The 23,592-nt window shown below is 38.6% G+C and overlaps 1 long non-coding RNA gene and 2 pseudogenes across 1 annotated transcript; all 3 read right to left on the bottom strand.

Moving 5' to 3' along the window:
• Positions 1 to 3,705: 3,705 nt before the first annotated feature.
• LOC123384561 lies at positions 3,706 to 23,012 on the bottom strand. Its single transcript, XR_006595841.1, has 2 exons — positions 22,343 to 23,012; positions 3,706 to 7,718 (listed from the first exon to the last, which is right to left on the bottom strand). It is a non-coding gene; the product is annotated as an uncharacterized LOC123384561 (long non-coding RNA).
• Positions 10,198 to 12,454, bottom strand: LOC101088404 (annotated as a pseudogene).
• On the bottom strand, positions 12,553 to 12,707 carry LOC111559986 (annotated as a pseudogene).
• Positions 23,013 to 23,592: the final 580 nt, after the last annotated feature.

Below are 23,592 nucleotides of genomic sequence, written 5' to 3'. Positions count from 1 at the left end.
CAGCCCCCATCTCTGGCAACCATCAGTTTGTGCTCTGCATTTATAGATCTGATTCTGCTTTTTGTTTATTCATTTGTGGGTTTCTTCTATAGATTCCATAGGTGAATGAAATTATATGGTATGGAAATTTTTAAATTTTGTGCATCAAAGACACTATCAACAGAGTAAAAATGCAATCCACAGAATGGGAGAAAACATTTGCAAATTATAATCATGATAAAAGTATCATATATCTGAATATTCTGATAATGTGCAGAAGATAGAGACTTCCTATAATTCAAAAACAAAAATACAAACAACCCAGTTCACAAATAAGCAAAGGATGTGAACAGACAATTCTCCAAAGAAGATATACAAATGGCTAATAGATACAAGAAAAGATGGTCAACAACACTAATCATTAGGGAAACGCAAATCAAATTACAATGAGATACAACTTCACTCTCAGTACAATGGCTGCTATGAAAGAAAGAAAGAAAGAAAGAAAGAAAGAAAGAAAGAAAGAAAGAAAGAAAGAAAGAAAGAAAGAAAGAAAAAAGAAAAAGAGAGGAAGGAAGGAAGGGAAGAATAAGTGTTAGCGAGGATGTGGAGAAATCAGTAACCTTGTGCACTTTGTGGGAATGTATAATGGTACTGCCGCTATGGAAAACAGAATGGAGTTTCCTCAAAAAATTAAAAATAAAATTATATGATCCAGCAATTCCATTTTTTTTAAAATTTTTTAATGTTTTTTATTTATTTATTTTTTGAGAGGGGGAGGGAGGGGCAGAGAGAGGGAGACACAGAATCCGAAGCAGCTCCATGTTCTGAGCTGTCAGCACAGAGCCTGACTTGGGGCTCGAACTCACAGACTGCAAGATCATGACCTGAGCTGAAGTCAGAAGCTTAACCAACTGAGTCACCTAGGCGCCCCCCCCCTCCCCCGCAATTCCATTTCTGGGCATATACCCAAAAGAATTGAAGACAGGGTCTCAGAAATATTTGTATAGCCATGTTCAGAGTAGCATTATCCACAATAGCTAAAATGTGGAAGCAACCCAACTGTCTGATGACAGGTGAATAGATAAGCAAAATGTGATATATACATAAAAGGGAATATAATTCAGCCTTTAAAAAGAAGGAAATTCTGTGGGGTGCCTGGGTGGCTCAGTCAGCTGAGCGTCCGACTTCAGTTCAGGTCATGTTCTCATGGTCCATGAGTTTGAGCCCCACGTCGGGCTCTGTACTGACAGCTGAGAGCCTGGAGCCTGCTTCAGATTCTGTGTCTCCCTCTCCCTCTGCCCCTCCCCCACTTGTGCTCTGTCTCTCTGTGTGTCAAAAATAAATAAACATTAAAAAAAAGAAGAAGAAGAAGGAAATTCTGGTATATGCTACTATATGGATGAGCCTTGAGGACATTATTTTAGGTAAAATAAGCCAGTCACAAAAAGACAAATACTGTATGATTCTACTTACATGAGGAACTTAGAGTAGTCAAAATCACAGAGACAGAAAGTAGAATGGTGGTTGCCAGGGGCTGGGAAGAGAAAAGATGGGGAATTACTGTTTAATGGGTATGAAATGGGAAACAAAAGCAGAAGGAAATGGAAGATCAAATTAAATTTCCTTATAACCTGCAGCCCACTGACAAATACTTAAGGCAGGCAGAGTAACTCCCTGCTGCCTCCCCACCCCCACTGTCTTAATGCTAATGCTTTCCTAGAGGTAAAAACAACCTTAGTTTGACAACAGCTAGGCCTCCAGTACCCTGTGCGTCTTTAGCATATGAAAATCTCTTGGGAAACTTCCTCTTGACTTTACCTCCCCCAACTCCCAAGTATATAATCAGTCTCTCCTCAGGGTCCCAGAGCAGCTCTTTTGCCCACGGGTCCTGTCCCTGTGGTTTATAGAATTGCCTTTAGGCACCAAAGATGTCTCAACAATTCTTTCTTGGCCATTGGCTTCAGACTCGCCCCCCCACCACCACCACCATCACCCCCAAAACCCCACCAAGTATACAGTTTCAGTGTTACTGAAAAAAATTATAGACGGAGATAAAAAGAATTATAGATGGAGATGGAGGGTAGGGATTCTTTTTCAATCTTTTTGTGGTGACAGCCACAATATCTGGGGTGCAGATGTGTGTATAAGCTTCTTCCAGAAAGATACTGGTGACTAGTGACTTGGAATGAGCTAGAGGGAGAAGGTGAGAGAGGAGCTCTGGCTTCCCAAGTCCCTAGTGCCTGCTAAGTTAGAAACCTGGCCCTTTGGGGTCAGCTTTTAAATTATGCAGACAAACCTGTTTCAGGGAAAGTAGAGGAGAGGCAATTGTGCCAGCTCCCTCTGCACTGAGCCCTAAGGGGATAGTCACAGCAAGCACTGTGTGCTCATTAAGAATTGCTTCTTTACTTGCTGTAGTTTTGGAGTCTTACGGACACAAGCCTTGTTGCTTTCCAATATGGGTGTTTCAGGAGTCTGTTCCTTCAGTGGGAGTATTAAAAGTTGGGATGCTAGATGTGGGTTTCCATCCCAATTGTGTGGCACTGTGTTGGGGTGGGGCTTATAGCAAGACAGTGTCTTGGCCTTTCCTATTCATTTAGATGTGGGTATTTTCTCGTTTGTTAGATGTGTAGGAGCTGTTCAGCTAGTTTCCAGATCTCGGTCACAGGGAATTGCACCACGTGCAATTGTATCTGTACATTTGGTGTGCGTGTGGAAGAAAAAAGCTCAGGGGCTTCCTATGTTTCCATCTTGGTCAGCACTTCAGAATCTGCTGACATACTATTCTTGTCGTCGGTCCTCTCTCACCTCCTTACCTTCATCTACTTCCACTCCCTTTCACTAAATCTGCTCCAGCCACGATAGCTTTGCCCATACAGAGCATTTAGAATGAAAAGAGCTACTAGGCTATGAAAGAAACTCTGAGAAAGATTTACATATAAGGACATGTGCCCCAGGAAGTCAGTCTGCCAACCTTGGCTCTGTCTGTAGGTACAGAAGCAGCCCTATGATGGAATTCCTGTCCTACTCAGCTACAATCCAGGAGCAGTCCTGCCAGCCTAGGTACCCAGCAGGAGGTATGCCCATCTGTGACCGTAGACCTCAGTCACAGCTGTGGCCCCCAAAGCAGCCCTGTGACCCAGTCCCAGCGCCTCTCAGCTGCAGTTCAGACCAGACCTACTCCCTACCCAGAGACATGCCCAGTGACATGCCAGGAGGCTCCCAAGCACCCAGAGGGAGCCATGCACTAGGTTTCTAGTCATAATCAAAAAGGCATTCTCCACTCCAAAGTTATAATTTCCTCATGTTTTATTTGTGTTTATTTGGCCTTATTTTTAACATCTAAATCTTTGATTCACTTGGAACTTACCCTCCTATACTATTAAGTATAATAATATTAATCCAACTTTGCATTCTTCTAGATGGTTTTAGTTGTCCCAACACTATCTGAATAGTATCTTCCCCCCCCCCCGCCCCATTGATATCATCTTATCATCTACTAAATTCCTGTATGTTTATGGGTTTATTTATGCTTTTTTGTTCTATTGGTCCATCTGCTTATTTCAAACACCATTATCATACCTTTAAAATTGTTGTTGCTTTATGCTTTAATATCTGATAGACATAACCCTTCCTCATTGCTCTTCTCTGTCAGAATTTCCTGGCTGTTCTCATTTGTCTCATTTGTCATATGAACTTTTGAATACACTTCACCACTTCAGGGAGGAAAGTACAGGCATTTTTATTGGGATCATGTTAAATGTACAATTTACCCTGGGGAAAACTGTCAGCTTTATGGAAGTGTTTTTCTAAGACCATGCAAAAGGTTTGCATTTGTTCAAATCTTCTTTCGTATTTTTCATTGACTTCTAAAGTTTTCTTCATCTGTGTCTTGCTGAATCCGTAGGTATTTCATCTTTTTGATTGCTATTCCAAGTGAGATCTTATCTTCTAACTGGTTGATATATACAGATAATGGTACAGATAGAGAGATTGCCACTGATTTCCCTATAGTGATTTTGTATGTAACTATCTTTGAATTCCCTTATTGCTTGACAAAGCTTTTCAATTGATTCTCTCATAATTTCAAAGTATAACATCACTATCATCCCTATATATGATAGTTTTATCTCCTTTGCAGAAAGACTAAAATGCATGATGCTGATATTTGAGCTTAGTTTATTATAGCAATAAAATTTCCACTATTCCAATAATATTCCAAAATCATACTTTTGCATGTGGATACCTAATGTATGCAATACCATTTGTTGAAAGACTATTATTTCCCTCCATCAAATCATCTTCGCCCTTTATTCAAAAGCCAACGGACTATAAAAGTTAGGGTTTACTTCTGGACTCTAAATTTCATTCCTTTGATCTTTATGGCAGTACCATACTATCATCACTTTGTAACCTCACAGTACAAACTGCAAAGTACATAGCTTTGAAACTGCAAGTGAGTCCTATAATTGTGTTGTTCTTCTCAAGAATGTGTTGGCTGTTCTAGATCCTTTGCATTTCCACATGAATTTTAGGATCAGCTTGCCAATTTCTGGGATTTTGCCAGAGACTGCATTGAATTGGCAGATCAAAGTTAGGGAGTACCGCCATCTTAACTTGCTGTATTGTCTTCCAGTCTATGAACATAGGATGTCTCTCTGCTTATTTAGATCTTTCATTTCTTTCAACGTTTTGTGGTTTTCAGTATACAAGTCTTACCCACTTCTATTTAAATTATTCTTATTTTATTCTTTTTCATGCTATTATATAAGAAATTATTTTTGAATTTCATTCTCAGATTGTTTTTTGCTAATGTATTGAAATGCAATTGATTTTTTAATATTGCTCTTATATCCTACAACCTTGCTGAAGTTGTTTATTATCTCTAATAGGTCTTCAGTGGGTTCTTTCAGTTTTTCTATACACAAGATCATGACATTTGCAAATATAGTTTTACTTCTTCCTTTCTAGTCTGGATGTCTTTTATTTCTTTTTCTTGCCTAATTGCTTGCTATAGGGTGAATATTTGCGTCACTCAAAAATTCATATGTTGAAGTCCTAACATCCAAGGTCATGGTAGTAGGTGGAAACTTTGGGAGGTAAATAGGTCATGAGGATGGAGGAGTTAGATTAGTGCCTCTATAAAAGAGGCCTAGGATAGGTCCTTGACCCTTCTGCCATGTGAGAACACAGGGAAAACAAACTGTCTACCAGGAAGCGACCCCTTCCCAGACACCAGACTGCTGGCACCTTGATCTTGCATTTAGCCTCCTTACCAGCAGGAAATAAATTTGTTGTTTACAAGCCACCCGTCTATGGTATTCTGTAATTGTATCCTGAGTGGACGAAGACATTGCCCCTAGCAAGAATCTCAAGTAGACTACTGAACTGAGGTGGTGAGAATGACATCTTTGTCTTGTCCCTTATCTTATGAGGGAAAACACTCAACCTTCACCATTAAGCATATTAGCTGTAAGTTCCCATAGATGCTCTTTATCAGCTTGAGAGACTACCCTCGTATTTATAGTTTAAGTATTTTTATCCTGAGCAGAACCTGACTTGATCAAATGCTTTTCTCCACCTATTGAAACAATCATGTAATTTTAAAATACGGCATATCACACAAATTAATTTTGAAATGTTAAACCACCCTTGCGTTCATGGGATAATGATATCTGGTATGTAAAACTCTTTGATAGGTTGATTAAATTTGCTAGTATTTTGTTGAAAATGATTTTTGCAGCTACATTCGTAAGAGATCGGCCTATATTTTTTATTCTCCTGATGTGTTTGGTTTTGGTATCAGGGTAAAACTGGCCTCAGATGATGAGTTGAGAAGTATTCCCTCCTCTTGTACTTTATGGAACTGTATGAGTTGAATTCTAGCTCACTCGATATTAAGATTAGAACCCTCTTTGCTTATATTTGAGTTTCCTGGTATATTTTTGCCCATTCTTTCATTTCCAACCATTTTCAAACATTGTTTTAGAAGTGTGTCTTCCAAAAATATAATTGAGTATTGTTTTGTGATCCCAAATAATCATGTTTTGCTAATGGTTAAGCAAAGTTTTACAGCTATTTTGAACAAGGTGCTTTGCAATTCAATTTTGAGCATTCGCATTGGGCATAAGATTTTCCATGTAATGTTGAATGGCACATAATTTGGGGAAAGAGGACGGGGTGGGTTCTTAATTATTTACACATGTCTTTCTGCGATGAACTTAATTCTATGACATAAATATGGAAGTAAACCCACTAAAAACTGCAGCTGAGGAAACAGAGTTGAACAGAGTTCCTGCCTACTGAGCTAGGTAGGAACAAACGGGAAAAGTAGGAGTGGGACATTTATATTTGTGGTAATCTTCCTACGTGTCAGATGCTTCACCTCACTGACTCATTTAATGTTCCTAACAATTTTCTCAAGTAGTTATTTTCATCCCCCCCCCTTTTTTTCCAGGTGAGAAAACTAAGGTTCAAATAGTTTTTGACACTCAAAGTGTGACTGTCAACATCTTCACCATCTGGGAGCTCGTTAGAAATGCAGAACTTCAGGCTTCACACTAGACCTACAGAAGCAGAATCTGCCTTTGAACAGAAACCTCAGGTGATTTGTAGGCACATTCAATTTTAAGACTCACTAGTGATTCTCCCAAAGCCAAAGTGTATAAATAGCAGAACCTACTCCAAAGCCTGAGCTCCTTGCAATAGAGTCAAGTCAGCTATAGCTGGATGTAGGGGTTCATGTTGTAATATCAGACATCAATTTTGTCATCTATTAAAGAGTTAATTACCACCCTAAAAACTGATTCTGTACCTCAGAATAAATAAGATGCTTTGAACACCTAGAACGACAAATAAATTCAACTGCAGTAAAAGTTGGTCATATTGAACACTGTTTGAGGTTGAAATGCCACCTTAAGCCCCAAATCCTTTGTTATGCAAGATGTATATGGGTTGCAATGGGACTGGAGCTTATTTCTGAGTGATGCTAACAGCTCTGTACACACTGCAGGTCCATACATCTTCTATATCCATTCAGACTGGAAAAATAATCCTAGTGCACCAATCACATAAACTAAATGTGGGTAACAAAGGAAAGTCTTTCATGGAATGCTACAATAACTCTTCTAGACCTGGGCCTAGGCCTTTAAATGTGAATGACAGTTAAATAAATTCAATTCACACCAGGTACTGAATCAAATTCTTTCAAAAATCCAAAACTGTCCTTCTTTTTATCCTGTTTCTCCTTGTTGACTTTGTTTTTCAGTTTTAGAGGAAATACTGTTCATGTTTGGTTTTGTTTTGCTAGGGAAAAAATGCCAATGCACTTTGGATCTAGCTCTGGTGCTCTGAGATACGCCAGCTTGTTCTGCTCTGAGGGCTTCACAGAGCCTTTTAAAGAGTAAAATCATAATACAGTTCAGGATCCTGACTGTCCCCAGTGAGACCTTCTAAAACTTGAGAAGACTGGACCATCCGCCTCAGAGAACATTGCATACTGTACCTTACTTGCTTCCTTTGGAATTTGAGAGCAGAGAACCACTTCAGAATCGTCTTTATAGATAATTAATACAGCCCCACTTGTGGCGTTGTAAAAACTAGCCTCAATTTGTGGTTAATTCTCTCAGTAAAATGTAGCCGTTTTTAGAGCACCAGTTTTATGAGAACACACTGTAGTCACTGATGCTATGGGGTCATTGGTATCTTTTCCCAGCTGGCAAACTCTCTCTAATGATATCCTAGGGATGAGACAGAGAAAGAGATCACATCTCAGGATTTACATGGCAAATAAATCCTTTAAGCTAGTGACTTGCCCCAGGCCAGGGTGGTGGTACGGTGAGTGGGGTGAAAACACAGGTAAATAGGACTGAGAGACAAACTGCTTCACAGCTCCAAAATAAAACATGTCCGGGGATTAATATTACGGTCACCAGCTACGTTGCTTTGCACAAGTCCTCATATCTGTTTGAGCCTCAATATTCTCATCCATAAAATGGAACCAACCACATGCATCTTGCAGGATTGTTGTAAGAATTAAGTGAGTTAATGGATATAAAGCATGTGGCATGCAACAAATAGGAATTATTACTGTAATCCAATTTAAATCTCTCCTGGAAAAGAGAACCTGAAGTTTAAAGACAAAATAAAACTGGGGAGTAGAACAGAAGTATTCCTCTTTGGAATAGGATTTCTTTCCTTCAGTGCCAAAAACATTCATCACCCCTCCCCCTGAGAGAGTGTAGGACTCTGGAAGGGTAAAGAAGAAACCTGGCTGTTGTGGAGAGGAAGCCTGCCTGAACCAAGGCTGTGCTGTCTGTGGGGCAGATCAGAAGAATTTGGGAATACCAGCTCTGAGCTCCCCACACAGTTTGCCACCTCACCTCCTTTTCTCTCAGCTTTGATGACTCTGGATTGACCAGAGCACTGAGGCCACAGCCTGGTGGAAACATGGCCAAAGATATAAGCCAGCAGGAAAAAAGTCAGACAGGTCACTTTCCTAGCTAACCTAACCCAAGCCTGTACATCAAAAGAAGAGGACCCTCCTCATTCACACTCCAAGAAGGTACAGAAACACCAAAGAAGGGGAGACTGGAATTGGTTTACACACTGCAGCAAACTATCTGCCTGCACCCCAAACTGTCAGCTTCAGTTAATCCCTGAGAAAAAGGGGAAGGAACTAAATGATCATTTTAAGACAATCTGGGCCAGGCACTCTCTCATAAATCCCCTGTCTCACGCCCCACCACGTCTCTGTTGGTGAGGTAGGTATTATGGCCCCTTTTAAGGAAGAGCAGAAGCTCAGAGAGACTGGCAATCTGTCCAAGGTCACACAGCTCAACAGTCAGAACAGAGATCTGTCTGACATCTAAAAAACCGGTCAGCAATGAATGTTGTTATCTGGTATATAGAATGTCTTTATTTTTGTGAATTTGGGTTTGTTTGTTTGGTCATCTGGTTAATTTCTCTTTGGTTCTTCTTTTCCCCCGAACACTGTTAACTTAAGCCACAGGTAAGAAATCCAATCCACTTCTTTCTAAAGGCTTTGAAAAAGATACTTCAGTTCTTCAGTTGAAATGAATATTAAATCTTCCCTGGCAAATCTTTAGATTTCATAATCATTTATTATTGTAGGAAATCTAAAGAATATAAGAAAGTAGAAATCCTAGCCCTGATGGGTTCTTTTCCACAGTGGCTGTTATTTCTCTGAAATAATGGATTAATTTCTTGTTGGCGCATTCATATAATACGAATACGTCATATAATATGGAGCAGTCTTTATAGAAATTATTATCAGGACTTCTCAGGCAGGAGCAGCACAAAATGCTGAAAAGCATCTCAAAAGGACTGCAGCCAGGACACCCATTTAAAGACCTCATATATGTTTTTATATAATTTACTTTTTTTTCTTTGTTCTATGACATTAAAAATGTTTCACCCACTTTATGCCAAACAGGAGGGCATAAATTACTATACCTCTTTGAAGGCACTCAGCATTTTCATGTGGTCTTTTGAAAACAAAATGCATGGGGCACCTGACTGCCTCAGTACAGCATGTAACTCTAGATCTCAGGGTCATAAGTGTGAGCCCCATGTTGGGTACAGAGATTTTTTTTTTTAATGTTTATTTGTTTTGAGAGAGAGAGAGAGAGAGAGCATGTGAGCACAAGCAGGGGAGGAACGGAGAGAGAGAGAGAATCCCAAGCAGGCTACCCACTGTCAGCACAGAGTTCAGGGCGGGGCTCAAACTCACAGACTGCAAGATCATGACCTCAGCCAAAGAGTCTGATGCTTAATTGACTGAGCCACCCAGGCACCCTGGGTATAGAGTTCTTACTCAAATAAAATAAAATAAAATAAAATAAAATAAAATAATAAAATAAAATAAAATAAAATAAATAAAATAAAATAAAACCAGAAGATGTTGGGGCCATGCAAATATTTGTTGAGCTAGCTAAAGGATTATATGTGAAATGACTCCCATCTCCTAAGAATACTGGTTTTATTGAGGTTTCATTTTGTGGGTTTTTTAAAAATATTTTTTTAATGTTTCTTCATTTTTGAGAGACAGAGTGCAAGCAGAGGTGGGGCAGAGAGAGACTGAGACACAGAATCCGAAACCTGCTCCAGGCTCTGAGCTGTCAGCACAGAGACGGATGTGGGGCTCGAACTCATGAACCAGGAGATCATGACCTAAATGGAAATTGGCCAGCTAATTGACTGAGCAACCCAGGAGCCTTGTGGGTTTTTTTTTTAAAAACAACATACTACTCCATTAGAAACAATAGGGTATTAACCAGCATAGCCCTGTGATTGTTTGGTTTGTTCTTTATCCCATTGGAGATGTTCCTGAGCCCTAAAAAGACAGACCAACATTCACAGAAATAGTACTAAGCAAAAAGGAAGTAGTTCATCCATTCCCTTTTACTAATTATTTTCCTACATGCCCACCACTCTTCTGATCATACTAGTTTCTTTTATTCTTCAGTGTCCCTTTCAAACATGCCTCAGTGTTTCTCACCTTTCTTTCCTCAATAACCCATTCCTTTATGCAACCAGCCTTTCCCATATCTTCAACTATCAACTCCACATAAATAATATTTAACCATCTCAGATCTTTATGGAGGACAGATAAAGGAGGGAGAGAAGAAAGAGGATAAGGGAGGGAGGGACAATTTATTCCTAAAATCTTTTCCCCCACCTTCCCCCAGAGTTACACATCCCTTTTTCCAACCCTAAGCTGGACATGCCTACCTGAATTACCCACACACAACCTCAAATAAATGCACATTAGAACCATGTTTTTAAAAAACAGTTTTGAGATATAACTGAGATAAAATAAGCTGCACATATTTTAAGTGTGTAATTTGTTGAATTTTGACATATGGTTATACTTGTGAAACCATCACTGCAATCAAGATAGTAAACAATGGATTATGGCCCCAAATTTCTTCAGGTCCCTTTGGAATCCCTTCCTTTCCCACTTTTCTGTGCTCCTCCACCCTACACACCTCCCCAAACAAACTTGATCTGCTGTTATTGTTGACTGTATCCACAATTCATTCCTTTTTATTGTTGCTACAATGGCATTGTATAAATATGCTACCATGTGTTTATCCATTTACCCATTGATGGAAATTTGGGTTGCTTATCACTTAGGGGCTACAAAGCTGTTATAAACATTTCTGTGCAAATCTTTACAAGGATGTAATTCCTTTTTTTTTTTAATTTTTTTAAGTTTATTTATTTGAGAGAGAGAAAGAGAGAATCCAAGTCTCATAAACACTGAGATCATGACCTGAGCTGAAATTAAGAGTCAGATGCTCAACCAACTGAGCCACTCAGTTGCTCACCCTTTTCTCTTGGGTAAATAAAAATCTTGGAGTGGAATGGTTGGGTCATGTAGTAGATGTATACTTAACTTCTCTGTTGTTGTTGTTGTTGTTGTTGTTGTTGTTGTGGGTTGGTGAATAAGCTTATTATTGTCTTTATCCAAAAAATCTTCATAGAAAATTGTGGTTTATTAGCTCTCAGCAGCCCACTCCTGAGCTCTAAGGAAGTTTGCCTTCTTCTGAGCTACCTGATCTTTCTTCTGGGCAAGAGACATTTGGGGACAATTCCACCTCTTCTTTTTAACTTCTTTCTTAGGCTCCTTCTCATAGACTGGATTCTCTCATATAGCAGCAGGAGCTTTCTTATAAGCATCTGATTCTTGTAAGCATCTCATCTTCTTCCCTTAGGTACTGCATATAATCTGTAACGTTTTGACCCATGATGTGCTTCCGATGTCCTTCTGCATTGAATTCCTTGCTTTCTGAATCATAACCAGGAAATCATTTGGTACTGTGAGGAATAGACAAGCCTCCATCCACAGCTCCCTTGAGGACCCCCAAAATTTTATATCTCCAGTAGTATTTCTGGCAAGCCCTGCATCCAAATAGCAGGTGAACGCACCAGGTTGATCATCAATACTTTCCACACTGCAGTCATCTCTAGTCACTTCTACTTGGCCTTCATAGATCTTATCCACACCAAACCTATGGAGAAGCCTGCAGGCCAGCAGCAGGCCAGTACAATATGCTGCAGCATAACTTGTCAGGCCAACCTTCACACCATACTTTGGGAGTTCATGAGCATAAGCTGCACAAACTATCATGTCTCCTTCTATACGGGCATAAACAATCTGACAAATGATGTCTCTGCTGCTTACACGAAATATCCTGTATTTAGGTGTGTTGTACTTATTTTTATCCTGAATTACCAAGCATTTCCGGGCATAGTAATCAGTTTTAACTTCTTGTCTTCTTCTAAATTTCACTTGGTATCTCTTGAAGTAAGCCTTATTCTTGATAACTTTAACAAACCCCATCCTGCACAACAGAGACCAGCATCACCAGCTTGCCAAAGACCAGCAGGCTCAGCCATATTTTTAACATTTTTAAGTAACTGCCCAACTGTTTTCCAAAGTGTTCATACATTTTACATTCCTACCAGTAGTATGTGAGAGTTCTAGTTTCTCCACATCCTCTCCAACATTTGGTGGGGTCAATCTTTTTAATTTTAGTCATTCTGACAGCTATGTAGTGATATCTCATAGTTTCTAATTTGCATTTCTCCAATAAGTCATTTGGGGAAATCGCAGGGGTCAGCACATCTGGAGTGCAATGGATGAGCCTCGCCCTGGGAGAACTACCTTTGTGATCATGGTGTCTCCCCTGCCAGGTAAGTTTTCTATTAGCCATATTTTCATGTAATTTCTTGCCATCTATAGATCTTCTTTGGTGAAGTCTATTCAAATCTTTTGTCCATTTTTATTGGGTTTTCTTATTATTGAGTTTTGAGTGTTCTTTATATATTCTGGAATCAAGTCCGTTAGTAAATATATGCTTCCCAAAGATTTCCTCCCAGTCTGTGGTCTTGTCTTTTCATGCTCTCCTGTGTCATCTGAAGAACATAAATTTTAGATTTTGAAGAAGTCTAATGTATCAATTTATCCTCTTATTCAGTGATTTTGGAATTTTTTTCTAAGAAGTATTGTCTGATTCAAGTTCACAAAGATTTTCTACCATGTTTTTAGTGTTAGGTTTTACATTTAGGCATATGATCCATTTTGAATTCGTTTTTATAAATGGTGCACAGTATGGATCCAAGTTTCTTGTTTGTTTGTTTAATATAAATATCCATGGGTGCCTGGCTGGCTCAGTTTGTGGAGCATGTCACTCTTGGTCTCAGGGTTGTGGGTTCAAGCCCCATATTGGGTGTAGAAGTTAGTTAAAAATAAAATCTTTAAAAAAATAAAATAATAGACATCCAATTATGCCCACATTATTTGGTTGAAAAGGCTATCCTTTACCCATCGCATTGCCTTTGCTCTGATATTAAAAAAAAAAAAATCAATTGTTTGTAATGTATGGGTCTATTTCAGAACTCTCTATTCTGTTCCTTTGATGTAACTGTCCATTTCCATGCCAATACCACATTGTGTTGGTGACAACAGCTTAATAATAATGTTTAAAATCAAGTAGTGTACCCCTCCAACTTTCTTCTTACTATTTTAAGGTTGCTTTAATTATTTTAAATCCTTGGCATTCCCATATGAATGTTACAATCAGCTTACCAATTTTGAACCAGAACAGTCTGAGATTTTTATTGGTATTGCATTGACTGTATAAATCAGTTTGTAGAGTACTGATACCTTAACAATATTGAGCCTTCCAGGCCATTTACAAGGTATAGCTCTCCACTTCTTGAAATTTTCTTTACTTCTGTCAGCAATATTTAGTAATTTCCAGTGTACAGGTCTTTCACATATTTGGTCAGATTTACCCCTAAATGATTGATAATTTTTTTTTTTAATTTTTTTCAACGTTTATTTATTTTTGGGACAGAGAGAGACAGCGCATGAACGGGGGAGGGGCAGAGAGAGAAGGAGACACAGAATCGGAAACAGGCTCCAGGCTCTGAGCCATCAGCCCAGAGCCTGACGCAGGGCTCGAACTCACGGACCGCGAGATCTTGACCTGGCTGAAGTCGGACACTTAACCGACTGCGCCACCCAGGCGCCCCAATGATTGATAATTTTTTATGCTATTATAAATGGTACTTTAATTTCAAACTCCAATTGTTTATTGCTTGGTATATGGAAATACAATTTCCTGTTACTAAGATTCAATGTATCTTAAATAACCAATATACATTAAAATTATAAAAAGTCTGGGGCGCTTGGGTGGCTCAGTCGGTTAAGCGGCCGAGTTCAGCTCAGGTCATGATCTCGCGGTCCATGAGTTCGAGCCCCGCGTCGGGCTCTGTGCTGGCAGCTCAGAGCCTGAAGCCTGTTTCAGATTCTGTGTCTCCCTCTCTCTGACCCTCCCCCGTTCATGCTCTGTCTCTCTCTGTCTCAAAAATAAATAAACGTTAAAAAAAATTATAAAAAGTCTGGCATGTAACAAGGGATATAGTGTTTTACAAGCATCAGCAAGATCTGATAATGAATTAATTCTATTGTATGTGTATGGCAGGTGTGAAGAACAGCTAATGGTCAAAAATAAAAGATATTTGAGAGTTCTGAGATAACATGTGTTGGTAATCTTATTAACCAAAATGGTGACAATAGGGTAAATTCACTTCATAGAGAAATTTCGGGACATTGTGTGGCAATGTCTTTTTTGAAATCAAGATAGAAAAATCTAGCAAGTAATTGGAAACTAGACTGTGTTCCTTTGGTGCTTTTGGGCTCCAAGGAAGGCAACTACGTAATCTTGAACCTTCACTGCTCAACTTCCCAGAGTTATAACATGCTGATGTAAACTGCAGATCTTTAAGGTGAGTGGAGTGGGAAGTGCCCATCACTTCCCAAATTTATTTCCTCATGAAACTCTTATTGGTGAGGAGAAACAAAGCTAGTGCTCAGAGATACTCTTTGGAAAACAACACTCTAAATGACAGAGAATTACGGTATTATATTATGTATCAGCTGCTTGAAAGCCTCCAACTCTTGCACTTGCTCAACTCATCCTGTCTTCCAGTATTTAAGCAAATTGGCTCAAACCTTCATTCCACATATATTGGGAAAACTGGTATCCTTTCTAATATGTCTGGGTGCCTGGTGGGGGCTACACATTTCTTTCTTTCTTTTTTTTTTAATGTTTATTTTTGAGATAGATAAAGAGGGAGGGGAAGGGAGAGAGAGAGAACAAGTCAGGGAGTGGCAGAGAGAGAAGGAGATACAGAATCTGAAGCAGGCTCCAAGCTCTGAGCTGTCAGTACAGGGCCCAATGTGGGGCTTGAACCCACAGATCACGAGATCATGACCTGAGCCGAAGTCAGAAGCTCAACTGACTGTGCCACCCAGGTGTGGGGGCTACATTTCAACTGAGTTCCTGCTTCCACTAAATTATTGATATCTATTCTGAATTTCACTTTCTTCCTTATATCAAGCTGATGGGCCCTCCTTAATCCCCTTTCTTTCTGGAACACTACTGACTCAAAGATGAGGGTATGAATGGTACAATAGAGAGGAGTTGAACCCTGTGTGACACAGTCAACAAAAAATTGAGAATTAGAAATCCCCATTAATTTAAAATGCTCTTAACTATCCCTGCTTCCAGGAAAGTTACACTGGTTGTCTTTTATATTTAAACTCTTCTTTCTCATATTCCTAGCCCCCCCTTTGTCTCATCTCCTCTCCTGGCTCACCCCAACCCCAAGTAACTCTCTATCTCACTTATAACCCACCTAGGGAAGGTCCTGAGGGGCAGATTTTCCACAACCATACAAGCTGGTCAGAGGCAGTTTGAGATGGTTCCCTCCCCTCCACAGAATTCCACCACCAGTATTGATTCTATAGGCCATTTTTCCTCCTACCACAATTTGTAGGGCACTACAACACCGCTCTGATCCTCCCCCATTGTGATGTCTCTCTAGACATCCCTAATGTTGCCTGTCTTCCCACATTCAACTTCCCCTCAAAGGAAAGAGTTGATGAGTTGGTCACTATCTTGTGTCAAGAGTCCCTATTGCATGTCTTTTTCCTAAGGTACCTAATCCTCATTCAATCATCCTGGCCAAGGTCAAAACTCATAATGCTACAATCCATAAAGAACTTCTCATTTTGCTCAGAAGTAAGATGGAAGAAAGGGAAGAGGCAGAAAGAATAAAAGCATAGAGTTATAGTGTTTGTTGGCCCATTTAAGATAATTGAGAGTCCATTCATCTTTAAGAGAAAGACAATGACAAAGAAGTCAAATGATACATTCCAGGTAACATGAGGATTGACAGAGAATTGACTTGGACCAGAGTCTCCTCACTCCAAATCCACTCACAATACCCTTCCACCTGATAAACAAGTAACTTTAAAACTTTTTTGGCCACAACTCACAGTAAGAAACATATTTTACATCAGGACAAGCACACACACACACATTATTGATAACCTTTTACACAGCTCTTACTATGTGCATATGTGTGTATGTGTGTAGATATATAGATCTGTGTGTATATCTGTGTGTGTGAATAGATGGATAGGTAAACAGAGAGAAAGGGATTTATAAATTCTAAGCTCTTTACATATGTTAACTCACTTAATTCTCACAATTCTGTGAGGTAGGTACTTTTATTACCTTAATTTTACAGATGAGTAAACTGAGGCACATAGAAACTTGTACAAGACAAAGAGCCAAGCCAGGATTTTAATACACACAACATGGCTCCAGAGTCTATGCCCTTAATCATTATACATACTATCTTTCATGTGTGTTACACATGTAGGAATATATTTATGTATACACATATATGTGTGTGATATTTCATAAAACAATACTTATCTTACTCTCTGTGATGCACTTTCATTAAAAAAATTTTTTTAATTGACTGAAACCCACTAAATTGATTTACAACCCACATTCTTAAAACATTTGAAAAAACACTGCTAAACTAACCAGGCTAGGTTTCCTTTCTAGATCTTCCTTTTAGAAAAGAAGGGAGACAAGTATAAAGACAAATATAAAATGATCACTAAGTAAAAGAGGGAAACCTCCAAGTTTCCGCCTCATGGGAAGACAGTTTTAATATCTGTCACTTAGGAGAGAAAAGAAGAGATGGAGAAATGGATATTAGTGAATAAATATGCCTACAAGTCAGACATGGAGAAATAATTCCCTAAACCTTGAGTTCATCATAAAGCACAGCTTTCATATTAGTACACACCTGACCTATTTTTAAATCAACCAATCCTATCTGCAAAAGATTAACTTCAACAAATATTTTTTACGTTAATAAAAGTAGTACAACACCACTTTAGTTCTTACTATGTGTCAGGATCATTTTAAGCACCTTACATGTTAATTAACTAACTTATTAAGTCTCACTATTCTATATGGTGGGTGCTATTATTAAACCAGTTTATAGATGAGGACATTTAAGACTTGTCTGTGACCACACAGCTACTAAGTGCGAAGATGGGTTTTACCTTAGCTTAAATCTAACAGCTGTGTTCTCCCAACCACTACTCTAGGCTGTCTTCCACTCAGTGTTTAAGCCATTGTGCTGGGTACTACATGGCAATCTCTGAAGTAAAATAATTTATGATTTCTTATTTAAATTTTTTTAAGATTTTATTTTTAAGTAATTTGTACAATGAATGTGGGCTCAAACTCCCACCCCCGAGATCAAGAGTCACACACTCCACCAACTGAGCCAGCCAGGTGCCCGATTTCCTATTTAAAGTGATTAAGTAACACGTGGTCTTCTACAAGTATGCTAAGACAGAATTAACTCAATGTTCAATCCAAACAAGTATTAATTCATCATTTAATAGGTAATATTTGCATACTGTAATGGTTTATATATTATTATGGTATTATATTATTATTAAAAATTTATATTTAAAATTCACACTGGTCTATAACCCATGATTATAGTATGGACTCATTGAGTAGATTCTATTGAAATTGACATCGTGTGACGTTATCATCTTTAAAAATTTTTTTTAAATTTATTTATTTTGAGAGAGAGAGAGCAAGCATGAGTGGGGTAGGGTCAGCAGGAGGGGGAGAGGGAGAGGGACGGGGAGAGAGGGGGAGAGAGAGAGAGAGAGAGAGAGAGAGAGAGAGAGAGAGAGAATATCTCAAGCAGGCTCCACACTGTTAGTGCAGAGACTGGCACAAGGCTCACACTCACAAACCACAAGATCATGACCTAAGCCAAAAATGAAGAAACGGATGCTTAACTGACTGAGCCACCCAGGCACCCCTGATGTTATCACCTTTATCATAATTTATATCTACTTCTACCACTAACATTAGCAATAAATGTTTCCCATGGGAGGAATGCAAACTGGTGCAGACATTGTGGAAAATAGTATGGAGTTTCCTCAAAAAATTAAAAGTAGAATTAACATATAATCCAGTAATTCCACAACTGAGTACTTACCCAAAGAATAGAAAAACACTAATTTGAAAAGATATACATACCCGTTTCCTGCAGCATAAATAGCCAAATTGTGGAAGCAATCCAAACATCCATCGAGAGATGAATGGATAAAGAAGATGTGGTAACATACACACACATACTGGAATATTACAGTCATAAAAAAAATGAAATTCATTCTTGCCATTTGCATGGATGCAACATGGATAGATCTAGAGAGTATAATGCTAAGTGAAATAAGTCAGAGAAAGACAAATACCATATGATTTCACTTATATATGGAATTTAAGGAACAAAATAAGTGAACAAATTGAAAAAGACACAAAATACAGACTCTTAACTACAGAGAACAAACTAATGGTTACCAAAGGGGAGGTGGGGGGAGATGGGTGAAATAGGTGATGAGGATTAAGAGTAGACCTATTGTGATGAACACTGAGTAATGTATAGAATTAATGAATGTAATGTGCAGAACTGTACACTTGAAACTAATACTGCACATTAATTATACTAGAATTAAAAATTTTTTAATTAAAAATAAAAAATAAAAATAATGTTTAAATGTTTCCCATGGAGGGGTTTATATATGTGCATATATGTATATGTAAGAATATATGTTTCTGTTTATATTTGTACATGCACTTCACACACAGTCCAATGATCTCATGCAATTTCTTTCAAGTTGTTAATATTTACTCTATTTCCCATTTCCTCTGCTGTTAGAACTTGCCTCGATATTCAAAATTAAGGACAGCTGGGGCATCTGGGTGGCTCAGCTGGTTAAGTGTCCAACTCTGGATTTCGGCTCAGGTCAAGATCTCATGGTTGATGGGATGGAGCCCTGTGTCAGCCTCCATGCTGACAGCATGGAACCTGCTTGCGATTCTCTCTCTCCCTCTCTCTCTCTCTGCCCCTCCCCCACTCATGTGTGTGTGCTCTCTCTCTCTCTCTCTCACAAAATAAATAAACTTTAAAAAAAGAGTTAAGGACAGCTGAATGAAATATTTCAAGGGGGAAATTTTAAACCACAAGAGAAGTAGTGGGAAGTAGTCTTAGTTGCCTATTTAGTTGAGCAGTAGAGTCTAGTCTTGTCCTTGGCCAAGAAGATTTTCATAAATGCCATCACATGATAGCAGCCCAAAAAGAGATCATGCAGATTAATATTATCCTTCTTTTTTTTTAATGTTTATTTATTTTTGAGAGAGAGAGAGAGACAGAGCATGAGTGGGGGAGGGACAGAGAGAGAGGGAGACACAGAATCCAAAGCAGGCTCCAAGCTTCTGAGCTGTTTGCACAGAGCCCAACACGGGGCTGGAACTCATGAACCGTGAGATCATGACCTGAGCCACCCAGGCGCCCCTAATATTATCTTTCTGACACTGCTTTTCAGTTCCCTAGATGCACTGAATCTGCCGAAGAAGCATTAATAGAGCAGCTACTACTAAGCAGAGACTGGTTATGTCTCTGAAGTAACACAGTATATAAGCACAGGATCTGGAGTCAGGGGACCTGGGTTTGAACTCAATTCTGTCACTTATTGAATAATCAAGAGTAACTCAGTTAATCTTACAGCCTTTTTACGAATTTCATCGGACTTTGTCTTTGACCATTCTTCTTTTGTTCACTTCCCTCTAGTCCCATCTCTCCTACAATTCTTTCTATTCAATTCTTGAACACATCAAGAAGCATTCCCTTCTTCAGGCCTTTCTATGTCCTGTTTCCTCTGCCTGGAATATTCTTCCTCTGGAATCCCAAATGTCACATCATCAGAGAAGTTTTTCCTGATCATTCTAAATAGAGCAGCATTCATGGACATCTTCCATGTTCCCTGTCCTTTGTACCCTACTCAACTTTTCTGTAAGGGAATGACATACACCTATGTTTGTTTGTTGTCTGCCCCTCCCCACTAGTACAGAAACTCCACATTCACTATGTATCACCAATGTCTGTCAGAGTAGAGCATTCCTCAATACTTGTTGTTTCTTGGTTTGCCTCCTTCTTTTCCCTTCGCTCAATTGTTTCTTAAATCCCGTATGAGTGAGATCATATGGTATTTGTCTTTCTCTGACTTATTTCCCTTAGCATAATACTCCAGCTCCATCCATGTCATTGCAAATGGCAAGGGTTCATTCTTTTTATGGCTAAGTAATATTCCATTGTATGTATATAAAATATATATACCACATCTTCTTTATCCATTCATCAGTTGATGGACACTTGGGCTGTTTCCATATTTTGGCTATTGTTGATAATGCTGCTATCGATCTCGGGGTTCATGTATCCCCTTGAATTGGAATTTTTGTTTTCTTTGGGTAACCAGTAGTACAAATGCTAGGTTGTAGGGTAATTCTATTTTTAACTTTTTGAGAAACCTTCATACTGTTTTCCACAGTGGCTATACCAGATTACATTCCCATCAATGGTGTCAAGAGGGTTCCCCTTTGTCTACATCCTTGCCAACACTTTTGTTTCTTGTGTTGTTGATTTTAGGCTTTCTGACAGGTGTGAGGTCACATCTCATTGTACTTTTGATTTGCATTTCCCTGATGATCACTGACCCTGAGCATCTTTTCATGTGTCTGTTCACTATCTGTATGTCTTCTGCCCATTTCTTCACTGGATTATTTGTTTTTTGGGGTGTTGAGTTTTGTAAGTTCTTTACATATTTTGGATACTAACCCCTTATCAGGTAGGTCATTTGCAAATATCTTCTCCCATTCCATGAGTTGCCTTTAAGTTTTGTTGATGGTTTCCTTTGCTATGCAGAAGCTTTCTATTCTGATGAAGTCCCAATAGTTTATTTTTGCTTTTGTTTCCCTTGCCTCAGGAGTTTTATCTAGAAAGAAGTTGCTATGGCCAATGTCAAAGAAGTTTCTGCCTGTGTTCTCCTCTAGGATTTTTATGGTTTCAGATCTCACACTGGGTCTTAATTATAGAAAACAAACTGACGTGGATTATGGAGCACACTTGTTGTGATGATCCCTGGGTGTTATATGGAAGTATTGTATCACCACCTTGTACACTTAAAACTAAGTAAATAAATACTTATTGAATTAACTTTGTTTTGGTGTATGACAATATAGTTCCCATCTAGTTCACATAGATGTAAAAAGTCAAATGATTATGTGAAAGCACTTTGTAGAGTGCTACATAAATGATGGGGCTTCTGGGTGGTTCAGTCGGTTAAGCATCCGATTTCAGCTCAGGTCATGATCTCACAGTCTGTGAGCTCGAGCTCTGCGTCAGGCTCTGTGCTGACAGCTCAGAGCCTGGAGCCTACTTCAGATTCTGTGTTTCCCTCGATCTCTGCCCCTCCCCTGCTCACTCTCTGTCTCTCTCTGTCTCAAAAATAAATAAAAACATTTAAAAATTTTTTTGTTTTAAAAAGAGTGCTACATAAATGAGATGCTTTTCCTACAGTGAGGAGATTATTAAATGACATTTACATGGCTGTAGACTGTTTACAAAATGCCAAAGAATCCTAACTCAAAAGATCAGGAAGAAATTAGCCATATCACTCATATTTAAGCCCTAATATAGAAGCAACGACTAGGAAATGTAAAAGCTACTCATATTTGACTATTTTGAGAACTTTTTTTTTATTTGCCATATCAAGAACTTGTTAGTTAACTAATTTTTAGGTCTTCAGCAAGTTAAGTGTTTCAAAATTATGTTTCCTTCTCCAGAGCAATCACAAATCAAAATAACATATTAAGTCAGTTACAAATCAAAATATTAAGAACAAAGTTGTTTAATCACTAGATTCGAAGAGCCAGAGCTCAGGCCAGTCTAATTTCTTATATTATTGTGTAATCTCTGCCACTTCTACTCTTACTTTAAAAGATTTACAGAAGGAGTGAAAGTTCTGAACAAAATAATTTTCTATTAGGGGGTGGTAACAACTTTAAACCTTACATCTTGATTTATTTCAGCTACTTACTGATTCCAGTCTTGTGCCATGTAATTGGATGATCTAAGGATACCTTGCCTTTTTGAGAGTAAGAACTGTTTTTCATTTCCTCTGGAGCTCTGAGATCACTGGCTAGGAAAGGAAGAGGATTAATGATGAGAAAGAAGTCCTTCCCATTTCCTCTGCTGCCAGAAACTTATCTCATTATTAAAGGTTACAGATGGCTGAATGAAGAGCTTTCTTCCTTCCTTTCTTTCTAATAGACCACCCCATTTCAATTCCAAACAGTCTTCTCTAAACACATTACAATGAAACTGTCAAAAACCAAAATCAGAGAGAGAATTCTAAAAGCAGCAAGAGAAAAATAGATATTAAGCTATAGGAACCTCGATTAGGCTATCAGCAAATTTCACAGCTGAAACTGTACAGGCCAAGAGAGAGTGGAATAATAATCAGAGTGCTTAAAGAAAAAAAACAGTCAACCAAGAATACTGTACCCTCTAAAATTGTTTTTCAGAAACGAAAGAGAAATAAAGACTTTCCTAAATGCAACTTAACTATGGCATAAAGATTAAAGGAGGGGCACCTAGGTGGCTCAGTCATTTAAGCTCCGACTTCAGCTCAGGTCATGATCTCACAGTCCATGAGTTCGAGCCCCGTGTCGGGCTCTGTGCTGACAGTTTGGAGCCTGGAGTCTGTTTCAAATTCTTTGTCTCCCTCTCTCTCTGCCCCTCCCACACCCTCTCTCAATAAAGGAATAAACATTTTAAAAAATCTTTAAAAAAAAAGATTAAAGGAAAATATCAGTAAAAATAACTATGGCTACTATAGCTTGTTAATAAATGTATAATACAAAAATAAGTAAACTGTGACTTCAAAAACATAAAAGTAGGGGAGTAGAAGGGTCAAGTTTGAGTATGAGATTGAAGTTAAGTTGCCATTGGCATAAAATGAACTGTTCTATGTTTTATGTAAATCTCATGGTAACCAAAAAGTAAAAACCTATAATAGATTCACAAAAGATAAAGACAAGGGAGTTAGAGCATACCACCATGGAAAATCACTAATTCACAAAGATAGTCAGCAAAAGAGGAAAACAAAGGAACAATGAGCTACAAAACAGCCATTAATTAATAAGCAATTAATAAGCAATTATTAAGATGGAATTAGTAAGTACTTACATATCAATTACAATAAATGTAAATGGATTGAATTATCCAATCAAAAGGCAAAGGCTGGAGCACCTGGGTGGCTCAGTCAGTTAAGCATCCCACTTCAGC

The sequence above is a fragment of the Felis catus genome, chromosome A3 (assembly GCF_018350175.1).
Source record: "Felis catus isolate Fca126 chromosome A3, F.catus_Fca126_mat1.0, whole genome shotgun sequence".
Lineage (NCBI taxonomy): Eukaryota > Metazoa > Chordata > Mammalia > Carnivora > Felidae > Felis > Felis catus.
This window is presented reverse-complemented; position numbering and strand designations above follow the sequence as displayed.